The following is a 25,356-nucleotide window of genomic DNA, read 5'->3' as shown; positions in this document are numbered from 1 at the left end:
TAATCGAGGGGATCTGGTGGTGTATATATAGAAGTAAAGATACCTGGGAGTGAGTTACAGACTGGAATCTAGTCGAGGGGTTTGGGAACTTATATAAAGAATAACAGATACCCGGGAGTGAGTTGCAGACTGGAATCTAATTGAGGGGTTCGGGGTGGTTTATTTAGCGAGTATCAGATACACGGGAGTGAGTTACAGAGAGGAATCCAATCGAGCGGCTCGGGGGTTTAAATATAGATTAAGAGATACCCGGGAGTGAGTTACAGACTGGAAACTAATTGAGGGGTTTGGGGGTTTAAATATAGAGTAACAGATACCCGGGAGTGAGTTACAGACAAGAGTCTAATTGTGGGGTTGGTGTGGATTATATATAGAACAACAGATACCCGGGAGTGAGTTACAGACTGGAATCTGTTCGAGGGTTTTTGGGTGGTTTATATACAGAATAACAGATACCCGCGGGTGAGTTACAGAGTGGAATCGAATCGAGGGGTTTAGGTGGTTTATATATAGTTTAACAGATACTCACGGGTGAGTTACAGACTGGAATCAAATCAAGGGGTTGGGGGGTTTAAATATAGAATAACAGATACCCGGGACTGAGTTACAGACGGAAATCTAATTGAGGGGTTCCGGTGGTGTATATATAGAATTAAAGATACTCGGGAGTGTGTTACAGACTGGAATCTAGTCAAGAGGTTTGGGGTTTATATATAGAATAACAGATACCCGCGGGTGAGTTACAGACTGGAATTTAATCGAGGGGTTCTGGTGGTGTATATATAGAATTGAAGATTCCCGGGAGTGAGTTACAAACTGGAATCTAGTCGAGGGGTTTGGGGGCTTATATATAGAATAACAGATACCCGGAAGTGATTTACAGATTGGATTCTAATGAGGGGTTCGGCGTGGTTTATATATAGACTAACAGAGTCCCGGTACTGAGTTACAGACTGGAATCTAATTGAGGGGTTCGAGGTGGTTTATATATAGAATAACAGATACCCGGGAGCGAGTTACAGACTGTAATCTAATCGAGGGGTTCGAGGGTTTAAATAGAGATTACCAGAGACCCGGGAGTGATTTATAGACTGCAATCTAATTGAGGGTTTTGGTGGTTTAAATATAGAATAACAGATACCCGGGAGTGAGTTACAGACTCGAATCGAATCGAATCGAGGGGTTGGGGGGTTTAAATATCGAATAACAGACACCCAAGAGTGAGTTACAGACTGGAATCTAATCGAGGGGTTCGGGGTGGTTTATATATAGAATTACTGATGCCTGGGAGTGAGTTACAGACTGGAATCTAATCGATGTGTTCGGGGTGGTTTGTATAGAATAACAGATTCCCGCGGGTGAGTTTCAGACTGTAATTGAATCGTGGGGTTTCGGGTGTTAAATATAGAATAACAGATACCCGGGATTGAGTTACATTCTGGAATCTAATTGAGGGGTTCGGGGTGGTTTATTTAGCAAGTATCAGATACCCGGGAGTGAGTTACAGATTGGAACCTAATCGAGGAGTTCAGGGTGGTTGATATCTAGAATAACAGATACCTGGGAGTGAGATACAGACTGTAATCTAATTGAGCGGCTCGGGGTGGTTTATATACAGAATAACTGATACCCGGAAGTGAGTTACAGACGGGAATCTAATCGAGGTGTTCGGCCTGTTTTATATATAGAATAACAGATACCCGGGAGTGAGTTACAGACTGGAATCCAATCGAGGTGTTCGGCCTGTTTTATATATAGAATAACAGATACCCGGGAGTGAGTTACAGACTGGAATCCAATCGAGGTGTTCGGCCTGTTTTATATATAGAATAACAGATATCCGGGAGTGAGTTACAGACTGGAATCTAATCGAGGGGTTTGGGTGGTTTATATATAGAATAACAGATACCCGTGTGTGAGTTACAGCCTGGAATCAAATTGAGGGGCTGGGGGGTTTAAATATAGAATAACAGATACCTGGGAGTGAGTTACAGACTGGAATCTAGTCGAGAGGTTTGGGGGTTTATATATAGAAGAACAGATACCCGGGATTGAGTTACAGCCTGGAATCGAATCGAGGGGTTCAGTGGTTTAAATATAGAATAACAGACACCTGGGTGCAAGTTACAGACTGGAATCTAATCGAGGAGTTCGGCGGTTTAAATATAGATTAACAGATACCCGGGAGTGAGTTACAGACTGGAATTTAATCGAGGGGTTCTGGTGGTGTATATATAGAATTGAAGATTCCGGGTAGTGAGTTACAAACTGGAATCTAGTTGAGGGGTTTGGGGGCTTATATATAGAATAACTGATACCCGGGAGTGATTTACAGATTGGATTCTAATGAGGGGTTCGGGGTGGTTTATATATAGACTAACAGAGTCCCGGTAGTGAGTTACAGACTGGAATCTAATCGAGGGGTTTGGGGTGGTTTATGTATAGAATAACAGATACCTGGGTGTGAATTACAGACTGTAATCTAATCGAGGGATTCAGTGTGGCTTGTATATAGAATAACTGTTGCCCGGGAGTGAGTTACAGACTGGCATCTAATTGAGGGGTTCCGGTTCATTTATATATAGAATAACAGATAAACGGAGTGAGTTACAGAATTGAATCTAATGGAGGGGCTCGGGGTGGTTTATATATAGAATAACAGATACCCGGGAGTGAGTTACAGACTGGAATCTAATCGAGGTGTTCCAGTGGTCCATATATAGAATTAAAGATACCCGGGCGTGAGTTACAGACTGGAACCTAATCGATGGGTTTGTGTGGTTTAAGTATAGAATAACAGATACCCGGGAGTGAGTTACAGACTGGAATCTAATCGAGGGGTTTTGTTGTGTTTATATACAGAATAACAGACACGCGGGAGCCAGTTACACACTGGAATCTAATCGAGGTGTTCGGGGTGGTTTATATATAGAATCACAGATACCCGGGAGGGAGTTACAGAGTCAAATCTAATCGAGGGTTTCGTGGGTTTATATACCGAATAACATATACCTCGGGGTGAGTTACAGACTGGAATCTAATCGAGGGGTTCAGGTGGTTTATATATAGAATAGCAGATACACAGGATCGAGTTACAGATTGGAATCTAATTGAGGGGTTCGGGGTGGTTTATATGTAGAATAACAGATACCCTGGGGGGGGGGTGGTGAGGTACAGACTGGGATCTAATCAAGGGGTTCGGGGTGGTTTATATATAGTTTAGCAGATACCCGTGAGTGAGTTACAGCCTGGAATACAATAGTGGGGTTCAGCGTTGTTTATATATAGAATAACACACACTCGGGTGTGAGTTATAGACGGGTATCTAGTCGAGGGGTTCAGGGTGGTTTGTATATAGAATAAGATACCCGGGAGTGAGTTACAGACTGGAATACAATCGAGGGGTTCGGGGTGGTTTATATACAGAATGACAGATACCCAGGTGTGAGTTACAGACTGGAATCTAATCGAGGGGTTCAAGGTGGTTTATATATAGAATAACAGATAACTGGGAGTGATTTACAGATTGGAATCTAATTGAGGGGTTCGGGGTGATTTAAAAATAGTATAACAGATACCCAGGAGTGAGTTATAGCCTGGAATCTAATCGATGGGTTCAGGATGGTTTATATACAGAATAACAGATACCTGGGAGTGAGTTACAGACTGGAATCTAATCGAGGGGTTCAAGGTGGTTTATACAGAATAACAGATAACCGGGAGTGATTTACAGACTGGAATCTAATCCAGGGGTTCTGGGTGGTTTATATGTAGAACAAAAGATACTCGGGAGTGATTTATAGACTGTAATCTAACGACTAGTTCAAGGGTTTAAATATAGAATAACAGATACCCAGGAGTGAGTTACAGCCAGGAATCTAATCGAGGGGTTCAGGGTGGTTTATATACAGAATAACAGTTACCCGTGAGTGAGTTACAGCCTGAAATCTAATCGAGGGGTTCGGGGTGGTTTATATGTAGAATAACTGATATCCAGGAGTGTTACAGCCTGAAATCTAATTGAGCGGTTCAGTGTGGTTTATATATAGAGTAACAGACACCCAGGAGTGATTTACAGACTGGAATCTAATCGAGGGGTTCGGGGTGGCTTATATATAGAATAACAGATACCCGAAAGTGAGTTACAGACTGGTATTTAATTGAGGGGTTGCGGGTGGTTTATAGATAGAATAACAGACGCACGTAGTGAGTTACAGACTGGAATCTAATCGTGAAGGTCGGGGTGGTTTATATATGAAATAACAGATACCCGGGATTGAGTTGCATACTGGAATCTAATCGAGATGTACGGGCTGGTTTATATATAGAATAACAGATACCCGGGAGTGAGTTAAAGACTGGAATCTAATCGATGGGTTCGTGGGGTTTATATATAGAATACCAGATACCCAGGAGTGAATTACAGACTGGAATCTGATCGAGGCGTTCGGATGGGTTTATATATAGAATAACAGATTCCAGGGAGTGAGTTATCGACTGGAATCTAATCGAGTGGTTTGGGGGTTTATATATAGAATAACCCACACCCCTCAATGTAACACTCTGATATACCCCGCACCCCTCACTGTAAAACTGTTATTCCCCATGCTGTGTGGGGTTTTCGAGTTTGTGAATTTCTCTCTGTGTTCCCTGCTGTCCGCTGACATCACTTCCAAACCCTGGCAGCCTGACTCCCTGAGAAAGCCCTGGCTTTGTCCCCAGCTCTCTCACCCCCAGGCACGCACTCGGCTATGTGCTTACTGGCAGCCAGTTAACCCCATCTGTAAGTGGCAGCTCCAACAGCAAACCGACGGAGCGACATGCCAAGGAGAAAGTGGTTAAAAAAAAATAATTAATCGGCAGTGTGAGAGCGAGTGGCTGGTTGAGCAGTGAGCAAGAGCATTGCAGATCGCCTGTGTCCTTTCCCATCTGCATGAAGATCAGTTCCCAGTCTCCCGAATGGTGCGATGTCCATTCCTTGTGGTGTGGCGGTGTTTGTCAGAATTCACTACTTGCTTTTAGCTTTCGCGAAACTTAAACCCCACCCGATTAGCATTTCATTTTCTCTCAGTGATCGTTCTAAGTCCAGGCAGGCTTGGTATTTGAGAGGCTGCTTTGTGCAGTAAAGTGACAGCAAAGTCTGCAGTCCCTAGTGGCTTCGCTGTTTACTCGTCTCTTGTGCTGGGTCTTTTTTTTTTCTCCCTCTCTGTTGCCTTGTTAAATTGTGCATCGATTTGTGGACGATCTCAGCTCCCAGATCCAATTGCTTTTCTGAAATTGATTTTCTCTCGCTTACTCTCTCGCTCTCTCTCTCTCTCTCTCTCTGTCGCGCTCCCTCTTTCCAATCGAAATGGGCCATGGGTTTCCGGAATTAACGCCCCGCTGCGCAGCCTGTGCCATGAATGTGCGCGAGTCATTGTGTTTACTCTCCCAGCGGGGTCAGGAGCTAGAGGGTGCTGCATATCTCAGGCCGAGCTGATACGCCCTGAAGGGGAGAGCTGGTCTGACAATATCCACTCCCTGGTCTCTGCCCATATCCACTCCCTGGTCTCTGCCCATATCTACCCCCCGTATCTCTGCCCGTATCCACCCCTGTGTCTCTGCCCATATCCACCCCTATGTCTCTGCCCATATCCTCTGACCAAACCCAACCCCCATCTCTTTCCCTATCCAACCTCCATTTCTGTCGTTATTCAACCTCCATCCCTGTCCATGTCCATCCATCCGATTCACCCCAACTCTGTTTATATCACCTGCTGTCCCTACGCATCTGCCAAATTCCAGTCTCCCGAGTCTGCGCATATCTACCTCATCTATGCCAGTATCCACTCCACCTGTTCCCATATCTCCCGCCTGTGCTCATATCATCCCACCCTTCTGTTACCATATTCTCTTGCCCACCTGTTCCCATATCCACCCCATGTCTCTGCCCTTACCTACCAAGTCTCTGCCATATCCACTTCCTCTCTCAGTCCATATGCACCCACATCTCTGTCCATATGCACTCATGTCTCTGTCCATATTCACCTCCTTCTCTGGCAATATCCACCCCCTATGTTTTTCCATATCCACCCCATCTCTGCACACATCCAACCTGACTCTGCATGTACCCACTCCAGCCTCTGCACTTCCCACCCCAGTCTCTGCAAATACTCACCCCCATCTCTGCACATAAAGACATCATCTATGACCATGTCCACCCTATCTCTGCGCATATCCATGCCCGTCTCTGCCCATATCTGCACCAGCCTCTGCCCATATACACCTCATCCTCTGCGCATATCCATCCCATCTCTTCCCATATCCACCCAGTCTCATATCTTCTCATATCTACCTCCTGTCTCTGCCTATACCCAGCCCTGTTCCTGCCCACATCCAACCCCTACCTGTTCTCATATCCACCTCCTCTCTCTGTCCATATTTATTTCCCATCTCTAACAACATCCACCTCCCCTCTCTGTCCATATCCACCCACATGACTATCCATATCCACACCTCTGTCTCTGCACAAATCCTTCCCTGTCTCTGCACATACTCACCTTGTCCACACCCATGTCCACCCCATCTCTGCCCATGTCCACCCCATCTCTGCCCATATCATGCCCATCTCTGCCCATATCCACCCCATCCTATGTGCATATCCACCCCATCTCTTCCCATAACCACCCCCATATCCACCCCATGATCACCCCTGTTCCATATCTCACTCCTGCCTCTGCTCAAATCCAGCCCTTGTTCCTGCCCATATCCATCCTCTAACTGTTGACTTATCCACCTCTCTCTGTCCACATGCATCCACCTTACTGTCCACACCCCTGTCTCTGCACATATCCACACATTTCTATGCGCATATCCGCCCCATATCTGTGCATATCCACACACCTTCACTCCCCATATCCACCCTGTCTCTGGCCATATCCACTCCTTGTCTCTGGCCATATGCACCCCTTTTCTCTGGCCATATCCATCCCCCTGTCATTGGCAATATCCAACCCACCTGTCACTGTCCATATCCACTGCACCGTCTCTGCCCCTATTCATCCTTCCTCTTTTCCCACATCCACCCCCATCTCAGCACATATCCACCCTCTCTCAATGGCCATATCCACCCCTTTTTCTATCCATATCCACTCCATCTCTGTCCATATCCAACCATCTATCTCTGTCTACATCCACCCCCTTGTCTCTGTCCATATCCATCCATCTGTCTCTGTCCATATACACTTGCTTCTCTGTCCGAATCCACACATGTCTCTGTCCTCATCCACCCATGGCTCAGTCCATATCCATCCACACCTCTGTCCTTATCCACACATGGCTCTGTCATTCTCTACCATGGCTCTTTCTCTGCCCATATGAACCCCATCACTGTCCATATCCACGGCCTGTTTCTGCACCATCCACTGCCTCTCTCTGCCTATATTCACCCCATCTCTGTGCATACCCACTCCATGTCTCTGTCCATATCCACCCCATGTCTCTGTCCATATCCACCCCATGCCTCTGTCCATATCCACCCCATGTCTCTGTCCATATCCACCCCATGTCTCTATCCATATCCACCCTGTCTCTGTCCATTTCCATGTCCATCCCACTGTCATTGACAATATCCAACACCCCTGGCACTGTCCATGTCCACTGCACCGCCTCTGCCCCTATACATCCTACCCCTTCGCCCACATCCACCCCCTGTCTCAGCACATATACACCCCCTGACTCTGGCCTTTTCAACCCCCCCATCTCTTTCCACATTTGCCCACACCTCTGACCATATCCATCCCCCATTTCTGGCCATATCCACCACCAATCTCTGGCCATAACCACTCTACTTCTCTGCCCACATCCACTCCCTGTCCCTGCCCATATCCACCCTGTCTCTGCCCATATCTATACTGTTTCTGCCCATATCCACCCTGTCTCTGCACATATCCATCCTGCCTCTGCCCATGTCCATTCTGTTTCTGTCCATATCCACCCTGTCCCTGCCCATATCCACCCTGTCTCTGTCCATATCCACCCTGTCTCTGTCCATATCCACCCTGTTTCTGTCCATATCCACCCTGTCTCTGCTCATATCTGCTCCCCGTCTCTGCCCATATCAACTCTGTCTCTGTCCACGTGCACCCCGTCTCTGTCCATATCCACAGCCTGTTTCTGACCCACCCACGGCCTCTCTCTGCCCATATTTATCCCCTGTCTCTGTGCATATTCACTCTGTCTCTGTCATTTCCACCTGCATGTTTCTGTCCATATCCACCCCTCTCTGTCCATATCCACCCCATCTCTCTCCATGTCCACCACCCCCCCCAACTTTCCATCCATATCCTCCCACTCTCTGTCCTTATCCACCCCCTGTCTCTGGCAATATCCACCCCCATTGTTGTTCATATCTACTCCTGAATCTGCCCCCTTTACAGCGTCTCTCTCTGCCCACATCCACCCACTGTCTCTCACATATCCACCCCCTGACCCTGGCCATATCCAACCCCTGTCTCTGGCTATACCAACCCCCCATCTCTTTTCACATCCACCCCCATCTCTGACTAGATCTATCCCCCTTTCAGGCCATATGCACCCCCTGCGCCTGGCCATATCTACACCCTCTCTCTGTCCATATCCAACCCCTCTCTCTGTCCATATGCACCCCATCCCTATGCGTATCGACCCTTGTGTCTGCCAGATCCTCCCACATCTCTGTCCATATCCACCCTGCCTCTGCCCATATCCACCCACTTCTCTGTCCATACCCACTCTGTCTCGTTCCATATCCAGCCACATCTAGGTCGATATCCACCCATGTCTCTATCCATATCTACCCACATCTCTGTCCATATCCACCCACTTCTCTTTCCATATGCACACCCTGTCTCTGCCCATATCCAGTCCCTGTCTCTGTCCATATCCACTCTCTGCCTCTGCCAATAACCACCCTGTGTTTCTGCCCATATCCACTCCCTGTCTTGGTCTATATTCACCCACATCTCTATCCATATCCACCCCGTCCCTTTCCACATCCACCCCATCTCTGCCCATATCGACTACTCACTCTGCCATACCCACCCTGTCTCTGTCCATATCGACCCTGCCTCTGTCCATAACTACCCTGTCTCTGTCCATATCCACCTACATCTCTGTCCATATCCACCCAAGCCTCAGTCCATATCCACACCTGTCTCTGCCCATATCCACCTTCTCTGCTCCATCCATCTTCTCTCTCTGCCCATATCCTCTCCCTGCCTCTGACAAAATCTAACCTCTCTCTCTATCCATATCCACCCCATCTCTTTCCACATCCACCCCCACCTCTGACCATCTCCATTCCCCATTTCTGGCCATACCACCAACCTCATCCCTGGCCATAACCATCCCACTTCTCTATGCATATCAACTCAGCTTCTCTGCACATACCCTTTCCTTGTCACTACCCAAGCCCAATCCCCATCCATGTCTATATCCACCACCTGTCTCTTCTCATCTACCCCATCTCTGCTCATACCTGCCCCATCTCTGCAAATACCTACCCCGTCTCTGCCCATATCAATCTCCCTGCCTCTGCTCCGTTCCACCCTCCTGAGTCTCACATATCTACCCAAATCTCTGCCAGTATCCACCCACTGTCTCTTCCCATATCTCTTGTCTGTGCCCATATCCACCTCCCACCTTTTTGTATATCCTCCCACCCATCTGTTCTCATATCCTCTAGCCCATCTGTTCCAATATACACCCCATGCCTTTGCAAATATCAACTTCCCTGTCTCTGCATATATCAACCTCCTGACACTGTCCGTATCCACCCACTGCCCCTGCCCATATCCATTAACCATATCTGTCCCCATGTTATGTCCCATCTCCGTCCATGTCTATCTCCCATCTCTGTCCATGTCCACCTCTCCTCTGTCCATATCGACCCACATGACTTTTCATATCCACACCATTGTCTCTGCATATATCCATCTTCTTCTCTGTACACATCCACCCACCTCCTTTGCCCATATCTCCCATGACTCTGCCCACATCCACCTCCCATCTCTGCCCATATCCATCTCCCATCTCTGCCCATATCCACCTCCCTTCTCTGCCCATATCCACCTTCCCTCTCCCTATCTAGCCCACTAACCATGTCCATATCAACCCCATCTCCGTCCATATACATCCAGATCACTGTCCATTTACATCCAGATCACTGTCCATAACCATCCATGTTTCTGTCCAAATCCACCCATGTTTCTGTCCATATCCGCCCACATTTTGTCCCTATCCATCCACATCTCTTCCCATATCAATCTCCCTGCCTCTGCTCCATTCCACCCTCCTGAGTCTCACATATCTATCCAAAACTCTGCCAGTATCCATCCACTGTCTCTTCCCATATCTCTCACCTGTGTCTGTATCCACCTCCAGTCTCTGCCCATATCCACCCCGTCCCTACCCAAACCCCCATCTTTCCCCATGTCCACTCCCTGTCACTTCCCATAACTACCCACTGCCTCTTACCATATCCTCTCCCTGTCTCTACCCATATCCATCCCTGTCTCTTCCCATATCCACCTCCTGCCTCTTCTGATATCCATCCCCTGTCTCTACCCTCTTTCCACCCTGTCTCTGTCCCTATCCAATATGCCAGTCTCTACCCATATTGACTCCCCTGTCTCTGCTTCTATACACCCTTTCCCTCTGCCCTCATCCACCCCTGTCTCTACACAAATTTCACTGCCCATCTGTGGCCATATCCAATCCCCTGTCTCTTGCCACATCCACCCCATCTCTGCCCATATCCACCCCCTGTCATTTCCCATATCCACCCACTGTGTCTTCCCATACCCACATCTCAATCCATATCCACTCAAGTCTCTGCTCATATCCATCCACATCTCAGTCCGTATCCACCCATGTCTCTCTCCATATGCACCCATGCCTCTGCCCATATCCCCCCATGGTTCTGTCAATTTCTCTCCATGTCTCTGTCCATATACACCCCCTGACTCTTCCCATATCCACCCCCTGACTTTTCCCATATCCACCCCCTGACTCTTCCCATATCCACTCCCTGGCTAATGCCATATCCACTCTGTCTCTTCCCAGATCCACCCCCTGTCTCTGCCCATATCCACCCCTTCCTCTGCCCATATCCACCCCTGTCTCTTCCCATTTACACCTCCTGTCTCTTCCCATATCCACCTCCTGTCCCTTCCCATATCCACCCCCCTGTCTCTGCCCACATCCCAACCTGCCTCTGTCCCTATCCGCCACACCGGTCTCTACCCAAATTGACTCCCCTGCCTCTGCCCTTATACACCTTTCCCTCTTCCCACATTTACACCTGTCTCTACACATATTTCACTCCCCTTCTGTGGCCATATCCAATGCCCCTATCTCTTGCCACACCCACTCCCTGCCCATATCCACCCCCTGACTCTTCCCATAACTGCCCCACATCTCTGCCCATATCCATCCCCAGTCTCTGCCCATATCAACCCCATCCCTGCCCAAACCCCCATCTCTCCCCATATCCATCCCTGTCACTTCCCATATCCATCCCCTGTCTCTATCCACGTCCTGCCCTGTCTCTGTCCCTATCCACCATGCCGGTCTCAAGCCATATTGACTCCCCTGTCTCTGCCCATATCCACCCCCTATCTCTGCCCATATCCACCCCCAGTCTCTGCCCATATCCACCCTCCTGTCTCTGCCCATATCCACCCCCCTGTCTCTGTCCATATCCACTCCTTGTAGCTGCCCATATCCACCCCCTGTCTCTGTCCACATCCACTCTGACTCTGTCCATATCCACCCCCAGTTTCTGCCCATTAGCACTCCCTGTCTCTGCACATATTTCACTCCTCATCTGGGGCCATATCCACTCCCTGTGTCAAGGCCATATCCCTTGCCCCTTTCAGCCCATAACCACCCACTGTATCTGTCCACATCTATCTCTGCCCATGTCCACACCAGTCTCTGCCCATATCCACTCCCCCCTCTGCCCATATCCACTGCCGTCACTGCACATATCTACTGTTGTCTCTAACCTTATGCACTGCCATCTTTGCCTATATCCACCCCTGTCTCTGCCCATATCCACCCATGTCTCTGTCCAATCCAGCCACATCCCTCTTCATATCCACCCACGTCTCTGTCCATATCCATCCATGTCTCTCTCCATATCCTCCCAAGTCTCTGTCCATATCCACCCAGGCCTCTCTCCATATCCACCCCTGCCTCTTCTCATATCCACCCCCTGCCTCTGCGCATATCCACACCCTGCCTCTGCCCATATCCACACCTGTCTCTGCACATATCCACCCCTGTCTCTTCCCCTATCCACTCCATCTCTGCCCACATTCTCCCACCTGCCTCTGCCCATATCCATTCATGTCTCTGCTCAAACTCAAACCCACCCATGTCTCTATCCATGTCCACCTCCTGTCTCTGCCCACATCCACCCACCTGCCTCTGTCCATACCCACCCCTCGGTTTCTGCCCATGTAGACACCCCTGCCTCTGCTCCTGTCCACTTTTCCTCTGCCCACATCCACCCCTATCTCCACATACATTTAACCAACCCCCCCCATTTCTGGCCATATCCACCCCCTGTATCAGCCCATATCCATCCCTTGTCCCTGCCCATATCCACTCCCTGTCGCTTTCCATATCCACCCTATCTCTGCTCAAATACACCCCCTTCTCTCTGCCAACATCCATCCCCTGTCTACCCACATCCACCAACCTGTCTCTGCCCACATCCAGCCTCTTCCTCTGCCCAAATCCACCCCTCTCTCTCTGCCCAGATCCACCCCCTGTCTCTGCCCAAATCTACCCCACCCTGTGTGGTCCATATCCACTCCACCCTGTCTTGTCCATATCTACCCCACCCTTTCTTGACCATATCCACCCTCCAGCCTCTGCCCATATCAACCCCCTGTCTCTGGCCCTATACATCCTCTCTCTCTAACCACATTCACCCAATGTCTCTGCACATATTCACACACTGTGTCTGCACATATCATCTCCTGCACATCTCTGGACATATCCACCCCCAGCTACAGGCATATCCACCCCCGGCCATCTCTGGGCATATCCACACCCGTCCCTGGGCATATGCACTCCCATCTCCGGGCATATCCACCCCCATTTCTGCACCTATCCACCCCCACCTCTACCCATGTCCAACCACTATCTCTGCCCATATCCACTGATTCTGCCCGTATCCACTCCCAGTCTCAGCCCGTATCCACTCCCAGTCTCAGCCCACATCCACACCCTGCCTGTGCACATATCCACTCCCTGTCTGTGGCCATATCCTCCCCATCTCAGGCATATCCACCCCCCATCTCAGGTATATCCACCCCTCCCATCCCTGGCCATATTCACCCCCATCTCAGTCCATATCCACACTCTATCTCTGCCAAATCCACCCCTGTCTCCGCTCATATCCAGTGCCATCTCTGCCCATATCCACCCCCAAACTCTGTCCATAGCCACACCCTGTCTCTGCCCATAATCACCCACCTTTCTCTGCCCACATCCACCCCTTCTCCCTGCCCACATGCACTCCCTTTCTGTCCATATCCACTCCCCAGTCTCTACCCATATGGATCCCCTGTCTCTGCCACTATACATCCTCTCTCTGTACCCACATCCATCTCTGTCTCTGTTCATATCCATCCCCCTTTCTCTGCCCATATCAAACCCTTGTTTCTGGACCTATACATCCTGTATCTCTGACCCCATCCACTCTCTGTCTCTGCCCATATCCACCCCATCTCTGATCACATTCACCCTCTGTCTTTGCCCATATTCACCCCATGTCTCTGACCACATCCACACACTGCCTCTGCCCATATCCACCCCTGTCTCTGCCCACATCCCCCCTCCTGTCTCTGCCTATATCCACCCACCTGTCTCTGCCCATATCCACCCACCTGTCCCTGCCCATACCCTCCCACCTTTCTCTGCCCATACCCATCTACCTGTCTCTGCCCAAATCCATCCCTTGTCCCTGTTTATATCCACCCCTGGCCTCTGCCCACACCCACCCCCTAACTCTGCACATATTTCAGCCCCCCCATCTGTGGTCATATCTGTCCCCTTCTGCAGGCCATATCCACCACTCATCTCTTCTCATAACCACCACATCTCTACCTATATCAATCCCCATCTCTGCCTATATCCATGCCATTGTCTGCCCATATCCACTGCCATCTCTGCCCATAACCATTCCCTGTCTCTGCTCACACCCACCCCTTAGTCTCTCTGCCCACATGCACACCCCAGTCTCTGTCTATATCCACTCTCTAGTCTCTGTCCATTTCAACCCCCTGTCCCTGCCCATTTCAACCGCCTTGTCTCTCCCCTATACATCCTCTCTCCCTGACCACATCCACCCGCTTTCTCTGCACTTATCCACTCTCCCTTCTGTGGCCACATCCACCGCTGTCTCTGGCATATCCACCCTCTGTCACTGGCCATTTTCACCCCCTGTTTTAGCCCCAACCTGTCCTCTATCTCTGTCCATATCTGCCCCCTGTCTCTGCCCATATCCATTCCCTGTGTCTGCCCATATCTGCTCCCTTTCTCAGCAAACATCTGCCTATGCCCACATGCACATCCAGTCGCTGCACATATCCGCTCTCAATCCTACCCTACTTCTGAAATATCAACCCCCCGTCTCTGCCCATATCCACTGCCAACTCAGCCCATATTCACCCGCTGTGTCTGCTCATATCACTTCTGTCTCTGCCCATAACCAACCCCGTCTTTTTCCGTATCCATCCTTGTCTCTTCCCATATCCATATCCGTCTCTGCCCATATCCATACCCATCTCTGTCCATATCCATTGCCATCTGTGCCCATATCCGTACTCGTCTCTTCCTATAACCAACCGTCTCTGCCCATAACCACCACTGTCTCATCTCATATCCACCTGTCTCTTCTCATATTCACCCCATCTCTTCCTATATCCACCCCGTCTTTTCCTATGTTCACCCCATCCCTGCCCATATCCACCCCCTGACTCTTCCCATAACTGCCCCACATCTCTGCCCATATCCATCCCCAGTCTCTTCCCATATCCACCTCCAGTCTCTGCCCATATCAACCCCATCCCTGCCCAAACCCCCATCTCTCCCCATATCCATCCCTGTCACTTCCCATATCCATCCCTATCTCTTCCAATATCCATCCCCTGTCTCTATCCATGTCCTGCCCTGTCTCTAGTCCCTATCTACCATGCCGGTCTCAAGCCACATTGACTCCCCTGTCTCTGCCCATATCCACCCCCTGTCTCTGCCCATATCCTCCCCTTGTAGCTGCCCATATTCACCACCTGTCTCATTCCATATCCACTCCCCCCCCCCGATCTGCCCATACCCACCCCTGCCCCTGCCCATATCCGCCCCCAGGTCTCTGCCCATTTCGATCCCCCTGTCTCTGCCCCATACACCCTTTCCCTCTCCCTGCAAAGCCCCCCACCTGTGGCCATATCCACCCCCCGATCCCTGGCCATATCCACACACCCGTCTCTACCCATATCCATATCAACCCCCTGTCTCTTCCCTTTTACACCCTTTCCCTCTGCCCATGTCCCCCACTGATCTGTGGCCATATCTTCCCCTCATCTGTGGCCATATCCATCCCCCATCTCTGGCCATATATAACCTTGCCCCTGCTCATATCCAGCCCCACCTCTGCCATTATCCATGCCCATCTCTGCCCATAGCCACACCCATCTCTGCCCATATCCACACCCATCTCTGCCATTCCTGCCACCGTCTCATCCCATAACCATCCTATCTCTGCCTATATCCATGCGCTGCCTCTGCCCATATCTACCCCTGTCTCTGCCCATGTCCAGCACCTGTCTCTGCCCATATCCATAACTATGTCTGTCCATGTCCACCTTACCTCTGCCCATATCCACCCCCTGCTTCTGCCCATATGCCCTACCTGTCACTGCCCATATCCACCCACCTGTCTCTGCCCACATCCACGCCTTTCTGCCTACATGCACCCACCTCTGTCCATATCCACTCCCCGGTCTCTGCCCATATCAACCTCCTCGCCTCTGCCCCGATCCATCCTCTCTCTCTGACCACATCCACCCACTGTCTCTGCACATATCCACCCCCACCCACCTTTGGGCATATCCACCACCATCTATAGGCATATGCATCCCATCCCTGGTCACTTCCACCCCAGTCTCTTGGCAGGTCCACCCACATCTCTGCCCATAGCCACCCCTGTCTCTGCCTAAATCCCCTTGTCTTGGTCCATATCCATGTCCCAGTCTCTGCCCATATTTACTCCAATGTCTCTGCCCATATCCACCCCCTGTCTCTGCCCATACCACCCCCTGTCTCTGCTCATATCCACCCCCTGTCTTTGCTCACATCCCCCCGTCTCTGTCTGTATCCACCACCCCCAGTCTTTGCCCATATTGACTCCCCCGGTCCATATCCATGCCTGTCTCTGCCCACATCTCCCCGACTCTGTCCATATCCATCCCCTATCTCTGCCCATACTGACTCCCCTGTTTTTGCCCATATCCACCCACTGCCTCTGCCCATATCCACCCCATCTCTTCAAATATCCAGCCCTGTCTCTACTCATATCCACTCCCTGCCTCTTTCCATATCCAATCCCTCTTTCTGCTCATATCCACCCACTGTATCTACCCATATCCACTCCCTGTCTCTGCCCATATCTGCACCCTTCCTCTTCCCATATCCACATTCTGTCTCTTCCTCTACCCATCTCCTGTCTCTGCCCACATCTCTACACATATTTCACTCCCCATCTGTGGCCATAAAAAAATCCACCTCTGGCCATATCCACCGTCCATCTCTGTCCACATCCAACCTGTCTCTGCCCATATCCACCCCCTGTCTCTGCCTCTATCCACTCCCTGTCTCTGCCCATATCAACCTGCTGTCTCTGCCCACATCCATCCTCCCCCCCCCCCACCCAGTCTCTGTGCATATCCACCACCCCCCTCCCCGCCCCCAGTCTCTGCCCCTATTCACCCCCCAGTCTCTGCCACTATACACTCCCAGTCCCTGCCCCTATGCAACCCTGGTCTCTGCCTCAATCCCTTTCCCTCTCCCCACATCCAACCCCTGTCTCTGCACATATTTCACTCCCCATCTGTGGCCATATCCACCACCCGTCTCTGCCCATATCAACCCAGTCTGGCCATATCGCTGCCTGTTGCTGCCCATATCCACTGCCATCTCTGTCCATATCCACCTCCTATATCTGCCCATGACCATTCCCTGTCTCCAACCAGATCCATTCAGTCTCTGCCCACACCCACCCCACAGTCTCTGCCCACATCCACCCCTCTTTCCCTGCCCACATGCACACCCCTGTCTCTGTCCATATCAACTCCCCAGTCTCTGTCCGTATCAACTCCCTCCCTCTCTGCCCAAATCTATCCCCTGCCTCTGCCCATATACACCTCTGGTCTCTGCCCATATCAATCCCCCTGTCTGTGCCCCATGGACCCTTTCCCTCTCCCCACAACCACCCCCCCCCCTTGTCTCTGCCCATATCCACACCTTGTCTCTTTCCATATCCACTCCCTGTCTCTGCACATGTTTCATTCCCTGACTGTGGCTGTACCCACCACCCCCCATCTCAGGCCATATCCACTGCCCATTTCTGCCCACATCCATCCCCCTTGTCTCTGCCCATAACCACCCGTTGCCTCTTAACATATCCACCCCCTGTCTCTGCCCATATCTAAACCCCTGTCCCTGCTCAAATTTCACTCCCCGATTGTGACCATATCCACCACCCCCCAAACCCAGGCCATATCCACTGCCCATTTCTGCCCACATCCATCCCCCTGTCTGTGCCCATAACTGCCCCTGCCTCTTCCCATATCCACCACCTGTCTCTTCCCATATCACTCCCTGTCTCTGTGCACATCCACCCCAAACCTCTGCCCAAATCCACCCCTGCCCATATCTACCCCTGTCACTGCCCATGTCCACCCATTATCTCTGCCCATATCCACCCCGTGTGTCTACCCATATCCACCCCTGCCTCTGCTCAGATCCAATCCTTGCTCTGCCCATATCCACCCCCCTTCTCTGCCCACATTCCCCCATCTCTCCATATCCATATATCCAAACCCCCCCCCCTCCCCCCCCCCACCCCCCCCCCCACCCCCCCCCCCCCCCCCCCACCCCCCACCCCCCACCCCCGGTCCTTGCCCATATTGACTCCCATGTCTCTGTTCATATTGACTCTGATTTCTCTGCATATATCCAACCCCTGTCTCTGCCCATATCCAGCCCCTATCTCTGCTCATATCCACCCCCTGCCTATGCCCATATTGACTCCCCTGTCTCTGCACATATCTACCCCCTGTCTCTGTCCATATTCACTCCCCACTCTCTGCCCATATGTAACCCCTGGTCTCTGCCCATATTGACTCCCCTGTTTCTGCACATATCTACCCCCATCTCTGCCCATGTCCACATGCTATCTTTGCCCATATCCACCTGCTGTCTCTGCCGATATCACCCCTTGCCTCTGCCCACATCCACCCCCTGCCTCTGCACATATCCACTCCATATCTGTGGCCATATCCACACTTCCCTCTGGTCATCTCTACCCCTTGTCTCTGCCCATATGTTCCCCTGTCACTTCCCATATCCAGCCTGTGTCTCTTCCCATATCCACATGTTGTCTCTGCCCATATCCACCCCCTGTCTCTGCCCATATCAACCTCCCAGTCAATGCTCACATTCCCCCGTGCATCTGTCTATATTCCCCCTGTGTACCTCTTCATATCCAGACCCCTGTCTCAGCCCATATGCACTCCCATCTTTGTCCATATCCACCCCGTCTCTGTCCATATCCACCTTCCAGTCTCTGTCCCCATGCATCGGCCCGTACTCCTCCTGTGTATCTGTCTATATCCCACCCCCCATCACTGCCGCTGCCCACGTCCTCCTGCTTTGAATGTGTATCAGTGCCTGTGAGTTGCTTATGTCACTCTCCTCCCTCCCCCATCTCTTTTTTTCCCTCTTTATCCTGCTTGGCAATGTCCCCTGGCCTTTTACTTTCCATTCTCTGCTTTTCTTGTCATTAACTTTCAAATGTATTCCAGCCTGTCTCAATCAGTTGTGTGTGTCTCCCCCTCTCATACATTGTTGATGTGGCTGCTCTGCCTCACTCTGTGTTCTCGGCCCGCTTTCATGGTCACGATGTCCGATTGTTGGTTTATCTTCCTTCGTATTTTTCAGTTGATCTATTTCGAAAGTGTCTGCGTTTTTGTTTGTGTTTCAGTTCTGCTGTCAGTGGGCTGCTCATTCGTGGTGTTGTTTGCCTTCTACCTTTCTCTCTATCACTCTTATGTTTCCTGTCCTTGTTGTATTTCCACTACCTTCAACATTCACTCCCACCACCACCGACGCACAGTAGCAGCAGTGTGTGTCCCATCTACAAGATGCACTGCAGGAACTCACCAAGGCTCCTTAGACAGCACCTTCCAAACCCACGACCACTACCATCTAGAAGGACAAGGGCAGCAGACACATGGGAACACCACCACCTGGAAGTTCCCCTCCAAGTCACTCACCATCCTGACTTGAAGATATATCGGCCGTTCCTTCACTGTGGCTGGGTCAAAATCCTGGAACTCCCTCCCTAACAGCACTGTGGGTGTACCTACACCACATGGGCTGCAGCGGTTCAAGAAGGCAGCTCACCACCACCTTCTCAAGGGGCAATTAGGGATGGGTGATGAATATTATCGCCAATGACACCCACATTCTGTAAATAAATGAAAAAGGATTCTTTTTGCTTGTCCCCCTCTCTGTATGTTCCTATACATTTTACCCTTGTTCTCTCTGTATTTCCCGTCTCTCACTCACTGTTCCTGTCTCTCACTCACTGTTCCTGTGTCTCTCTCACTGTTCCTGTCTCTCACTAACTGTTCCTGTCTCTCACTCACTGTTCCTGTGTCTCTCTCACTGTTCCTGTCTCTCACTCACTGTTCCTGTGTCTCTCTCACTGTTCCTGTCTCTCACTCACTGTTCCTGTGTCTCTCTCACTGTTCCTGTCTCTCACTCACTGTTCCTGTCTCTCACTCACTGTTCCTGTCTCTCACTCACTGTTCCTGTGTCTCTCTCACTGTTCCTGTCTCTCACTCACTGTTCCTGTGTCTCTCTCACTGTTCCTGTCTCTCACTCACTGTTCCTGTCTCTCACTCACTGTTCCTGTCTCTCACTCACTGTTCCCGTCTCTCACTCACTGTTCCTGTGTCTCACTCACTGTTCCTGTCTCTCACTCACTGTTCCTGTGTCTCTCTCACTGTTCCTGTCTCTCTCTCACTGTTCCTGTGTCTCTCTCACTGTTCCTGTCTCTCACTGTTCCTGTCTCTCACTCACTGTTCCTGTCTCTCACTCACTGTTCCTGTCTCTCTCTCACTGTTCCTGTGTCTCTCTCACTGTTCCTGTCTCTCACTCACTGTTCCTGTCTCTCACTCACTGTTCCCGTCTCTCACTCACTGTTCCCGTCTCTCACTCACTGTTCCTGTCTCTCACTCACTGTTCCCGTCTCTCACTCACTGTTCCTGTGTCTCACTCACTGTTCCTGTCTCTCACTCACTGTTCCTGTGTCTCTCTCACTGTTCCTGTCTCTCACTCACTGTTCCTGTCTCTCACTCACTGTTCCCGTCTCTCACTCACTGTTCCTGTGTCTCTCTCACTGTTCCTGTCTCTTGCTCACTGTTCCCGTCTCTCACTCACTGTTCCTGTCACTCACTCACTGTTCCTGTCTCTCTCTCACTGTTCCTGTCTCTCACTCACTGTTCCTGTCTCTCTCTCACTGTTCCTGTGTCTCTCTCACTGTTCCTGTCTCTCACTGTTCCTGTCTCTCACTCACTGTTCCTGTGTCTCTCTCACTGTTCCTGTCTCTCACTAACTGTTCCTGTCTCTCACTCACTGTTCCTGTGTCTCTCTCACTGTTCCTGTCTCTCACTCACTGTTCCTGTGTCTCTCTCACTGTTCCTGTCTCTCACTCACTGTTCCTGTGTCTCTCTCACTGTTCCTGTCTCTCACTCACTGTTCCTGTCTCTCACTCACTGTTCCTGTCTCTCACTCACTGTTCCTGTGTCTCTCTCACTGTTCCTGTCTCTCACTCACTGTTCCTGTGTCTCTCTCACTGTTCCTGTCTCTCACTCACTGTTCCTGTCTCTCACTCACTGTTCCCGTCTCTCACTCACTGTTCCCGTCTCTCACTCACTGTTCCTGTCTCTCACTCACTGTTCCCGTCTCTCACTCACTGTTCCTGTGTCTCACTCACTGTTCCTGTCTCTCACTCACTGTTCCTGTGTCTCTCTCACTGTTCCTGTCTCTCACTCACTGTTCCTGTCTCTCACTCACTGTTCCCGTCTCTCACTCACTGTTCCTGTGTCTCTCTCACTGTTCCTGTCTCTTGCTCACTGTTCCCGTCTCTCACTCACTGTTCCTGTCACTCACTCACTGTTCCTGTCTCTCTCTCACTGTTCCTGTCTCTCACTCACTGTTCCTGTCTCTCTCTCACTGTTCCTGTGTCTCTCTCACTGTTCCTGTCTCTCACTGTTCCTGTCTCTCACTCACTGTTCCTGTCTCTCACTCACTGTTCCTGTCTCTCTCTCACTGTTCCTGTGTCTCTCTCACTGTTCCTGTCTCTCACTGTTCCTGTCTCTCACTCACTGTTCCTGTCTCTCTCTCACTGTTCCTGTGTCTCTCTCACTGTTCCTGTCTCTCACTGTTCCTGTCTCTCACTCACTGTTCCTGTCTCTCTCTCACTGTTCCTGTGTCTCTCTCACTGTTCCTGTCTCTCACTGTTCCCGTCTCTCACTCACTGTTCTTTCCCGTGTTTCTCTGTAGTTTCCTACACCAGTGTTGTGTAACCCTCCGAGCTCTCTGCGCTCCTCCAATTCCGGCCTCTTGACCATCCCCCGATCCCCATCGCTCCACCACTGGTGGCCTGGCCTTCAGCTGCCTGGGGCCCTGAGGTCTGGAATTCCCTCCCTAACCCTCTCCGCCCTCCCTCCTCCTTTTAGACCCTCCTTAAACCCTGTCTCTCTGACCACGTTTTCGGTCATCTGCCCCTAATATCTCCTCATGTGAATCGATGTCCGGTTTTATTTTCTAATGTCACTGCAATGTGCCTTGGGACCTTTCACAATGTTGAAGGTGCTATATAAATGTAATCTGTTCCCTCCTGGTCTCTCCGTGTTTCCCTCTCAACTGCTGATTTGTGGTATCTTCCCTCGAACCCTGTCCATATTCCATTGTCCCCTCTGCTTCTCCGTTTCTCTAACTCTCTCTCTCTCTCTGAGCTTGAAGGCCGGGGTGGGGTGGGTCAGCGGGGTGGCCGGAGGGGTGTAGTGGACAGGGAATGTCACCACCGGGGATACTCCTGTGCTTTGCTTCCCCAACATTTCCAGGTCGGAGTTGGGAAATGTTTGAAGTTCCTTTTTCTCCGTTGGCTCTCTCCGAGACTCAGGCAGTTCCCGGACGCTGGAACTGCTCCCATCTACCCCAGGCAGCCTTCCAGTGGTCACTGTCTTGGGTCAAAGGACCATTTGAGGGCCCCACATGGTGCCTGGAGTCCAAATTCACCTGGGGGCTGCTGAGACAAGGCAGGTAGCATCATATTGTCCCCTGCGATAGGCCGGAACTAAGATCCAATGTCTCAGCATCGTTTGTACTGAAGAGAACATGAGGATGTAAGTAGGAGCAGGATTATAGGCCATTCGGCCCATCGAGTCTGCTCCGCCATTCAAAACGACCAGGCTGATCTTGGCTTTAACTCCATTTTCCTGCCTGCTCCCCCTACCCCTTAATTTCCAAAAATCTGCCTATCCCGGTAGCAACAGTGTGTGTACCATCTACAAGATGCACTGCAGCAACTCACCAAGGCTCCTTAGACAGCACCTTCCAAACCCACGACCACTACCATCTAGAAGGACAAGGGCAGCAGACACATGGGAACATCACCACCTGGAAGTTCCCCTCCAAGTCACTCACCATCCTGACTTGGAAATATATCATCGTTCCTTCACTGTGGCTGGGTCAAAACCCTGGAACTCCCTCCCTAACAGCACTGTGGGTGTACCTACACCACGTGGACTGCAGCGGCTCGAGAAGGCAGCTCACCCCCACCTTCTCAAGGGGCAATTAGGGATGGGCAATAAATGCTGGGCCCAGCCAGTGACGCCCACATCCTGTAAACGAATTCTAGGCCCACCCCCCGGCTTCCAGTCTGTCCACCCCTGTCACAATTTCAATGAGATCTGATTGAAACTTACAGAATACTGAAAGGCCTGGATAGAGTGGACGTGGGGAAGATGTTTCCATTAGTAGGAGAGACTAGGACCCGAGGGCACAGCCTCAGAGTAAAGGGAAGACCTTTTAGGACAGATGTGAGGAGAAACTTCTTTAGCCAGAGAGTGGTGAATCTATGGAATTCATTGCCACAGAAGGCTGTGGAGGCCAGGTCATTGTGTGTATTTAAGACCGAGAAAGATAGGTTCTTGATTGGTAAGGGGATCAAAGATTACAGGGAGAATGGGGTTGAGAAACCTATCAGCCATGATTGAATGGCAGAGCAGACTCGATGGGCCGAATGGCCTAATTTCTGATCCTATGTCTTATGGAGAGGGGATATAACCGAAGCAGGCATCCTCTCTCCAAAACACTGAGGTGTGGGCTCAGGACCATGGAGATGGCGGCACTGACCCTTTACAGTAGCAGCGGAGGGGCCTGTATTACAAACCTCATTCACCACAGAGGCTCAAGGTGGGCCATTCCGAACGAGTTAATGCCTCTAAAGCAGGCTCACAGCTCGTAGCCTCCGTCCTGGGCTAACGCTTCTTGTCTTATCTTCATTCCAGTTTACATTTCCAGCTAATGTCAGCTTAACGCTGGAGGAGGACGGACAGTTGTTCTTTATCTTCTTAAGGAAAGTCACCTTATATATTGGGTCATGTCTGAGGGTTTTTAGAAAAGAGAAGTTGTAAGGCCGGGATTTTGCAGTCCAACCCGCGCAGGGCCGGCCAGGATCGAGGTCTCCGTTCACGCCGCAGGGCCGGCCAGGATCGAGGTCTCCGTTCACGCCGCAGGGCCGGCCAGGATCGAGGTCTCCGTTCACGCCGCAGGGCCGGCCAGGATCGAGGTCTCCGTTCACGCCGCAGGGCCGGCCAGGATCGAGGTCTCCGTTCACGCCGCAGGGCCGGCCAGGATCGAGGTCTCCGTTCACGCCGCAGGGCCGGCCAGGATCGAGGTCTCCGTTCACGCCGCAGGGCCGGCCAGGATCGAGGTCTCCGTTCACGCCGGCGGGACCGGAAGATTCCGCCCGTGTGAGGGGCTGGAAAATACCGGCTGTTTTCTCCGGTTGGGGCGCGTGTTAGTGAAAAGGTCCTGACAGGATCCCATGGAGATCGTGGATTTCTCCTTAAGCAAAGGAGAGCCAACAACTGGAAGTGAGTGGGGGGGAGTGCAGAGGAGATTCACCAGGATGTTGCCTGGGATGAAACATTTAAGTTATGAAGAGAGGTTGGATAGACTTGGGTTGTTTACGTTGGAGCAGAGAAGACTGAGGGGTGACCTGATCGAGGTGTACAAGATTATGAGGGGCATGGACAGGGTGGATAGGGAGCAGCTGTTTCCCTTAGTTGAAGGGTCAGTCACGAGGGGACATAAGTTCAAGGTGAGGGGCAGGAGGTTTAGGGGAGGATGTGAGGAAAAACTTTTTTACCCAGAGGGTGGTGACGGTCTGGAATGCACTGCCTGGGAGGGTGGTGGAGGCGGGTTGCCTCACATCCTTTAAAAAGTACCTGGATGAGCACTTGGCACGTCATAACATTCAAGGCTATGGGCCAAGTGCTGGTCAATGGGACTAGGTAGGTAGGTCAGGTGTTTCTCACATGTCAGTGCAGACTCGATGGGCCGAAGGGCCTGTTGTGCGCTGTGATTCTGTGAGAATTGAAATTAGGGCACAGTTTTACACGTGACACTATCATCACAGTCCGTAGTGTCATGTGTGCTTGTGTCCTTATTTTCAATTCGTTCATGTGGGGGGTGGGGTGGGGGTCGCTGGCTGGGCCGGCCTTTATTGCCCGTCCCTGTTCAGAGGGTATTTAACGGTCAACCACATGGCTGTGGGTCTGGAGTCGCAAGTAGGCCAGGCCGGGTAAGAGCAGCAGATTCCCTTCCCCGAAAGGCTTTTACAGCAAAGGCTTTCACAGGTCACCGTCGGACATTTAATTCCCAGGTTTTTACTGAGCTTAAATGCTACCCTGTCCCGCGGTGGGATTTGAGCCCCTAAGCATTGCCCCTGGGTATCTGGAATCCCGG

This window comes from Carcharodon carcharias, chromosome 33, assembly GCF_017639515.1.
Source record: "Carcharodon carcharias isolate sCarCar2 chromosome 33, sCarCar2.pri, whole genome shotgun sequence".
Classification (NCBI taxonomy): Eukaryota; Metazoa; Chordata; class Chondrichthyes; order Lamniformes; family Lamnidae; genus Carcharodon; species Carcharodon carcharias.
The sequence above is the reverse complement of the archived record's forward strand: the minus strand, read 5'-3'. Positions refer to the sequence as shown.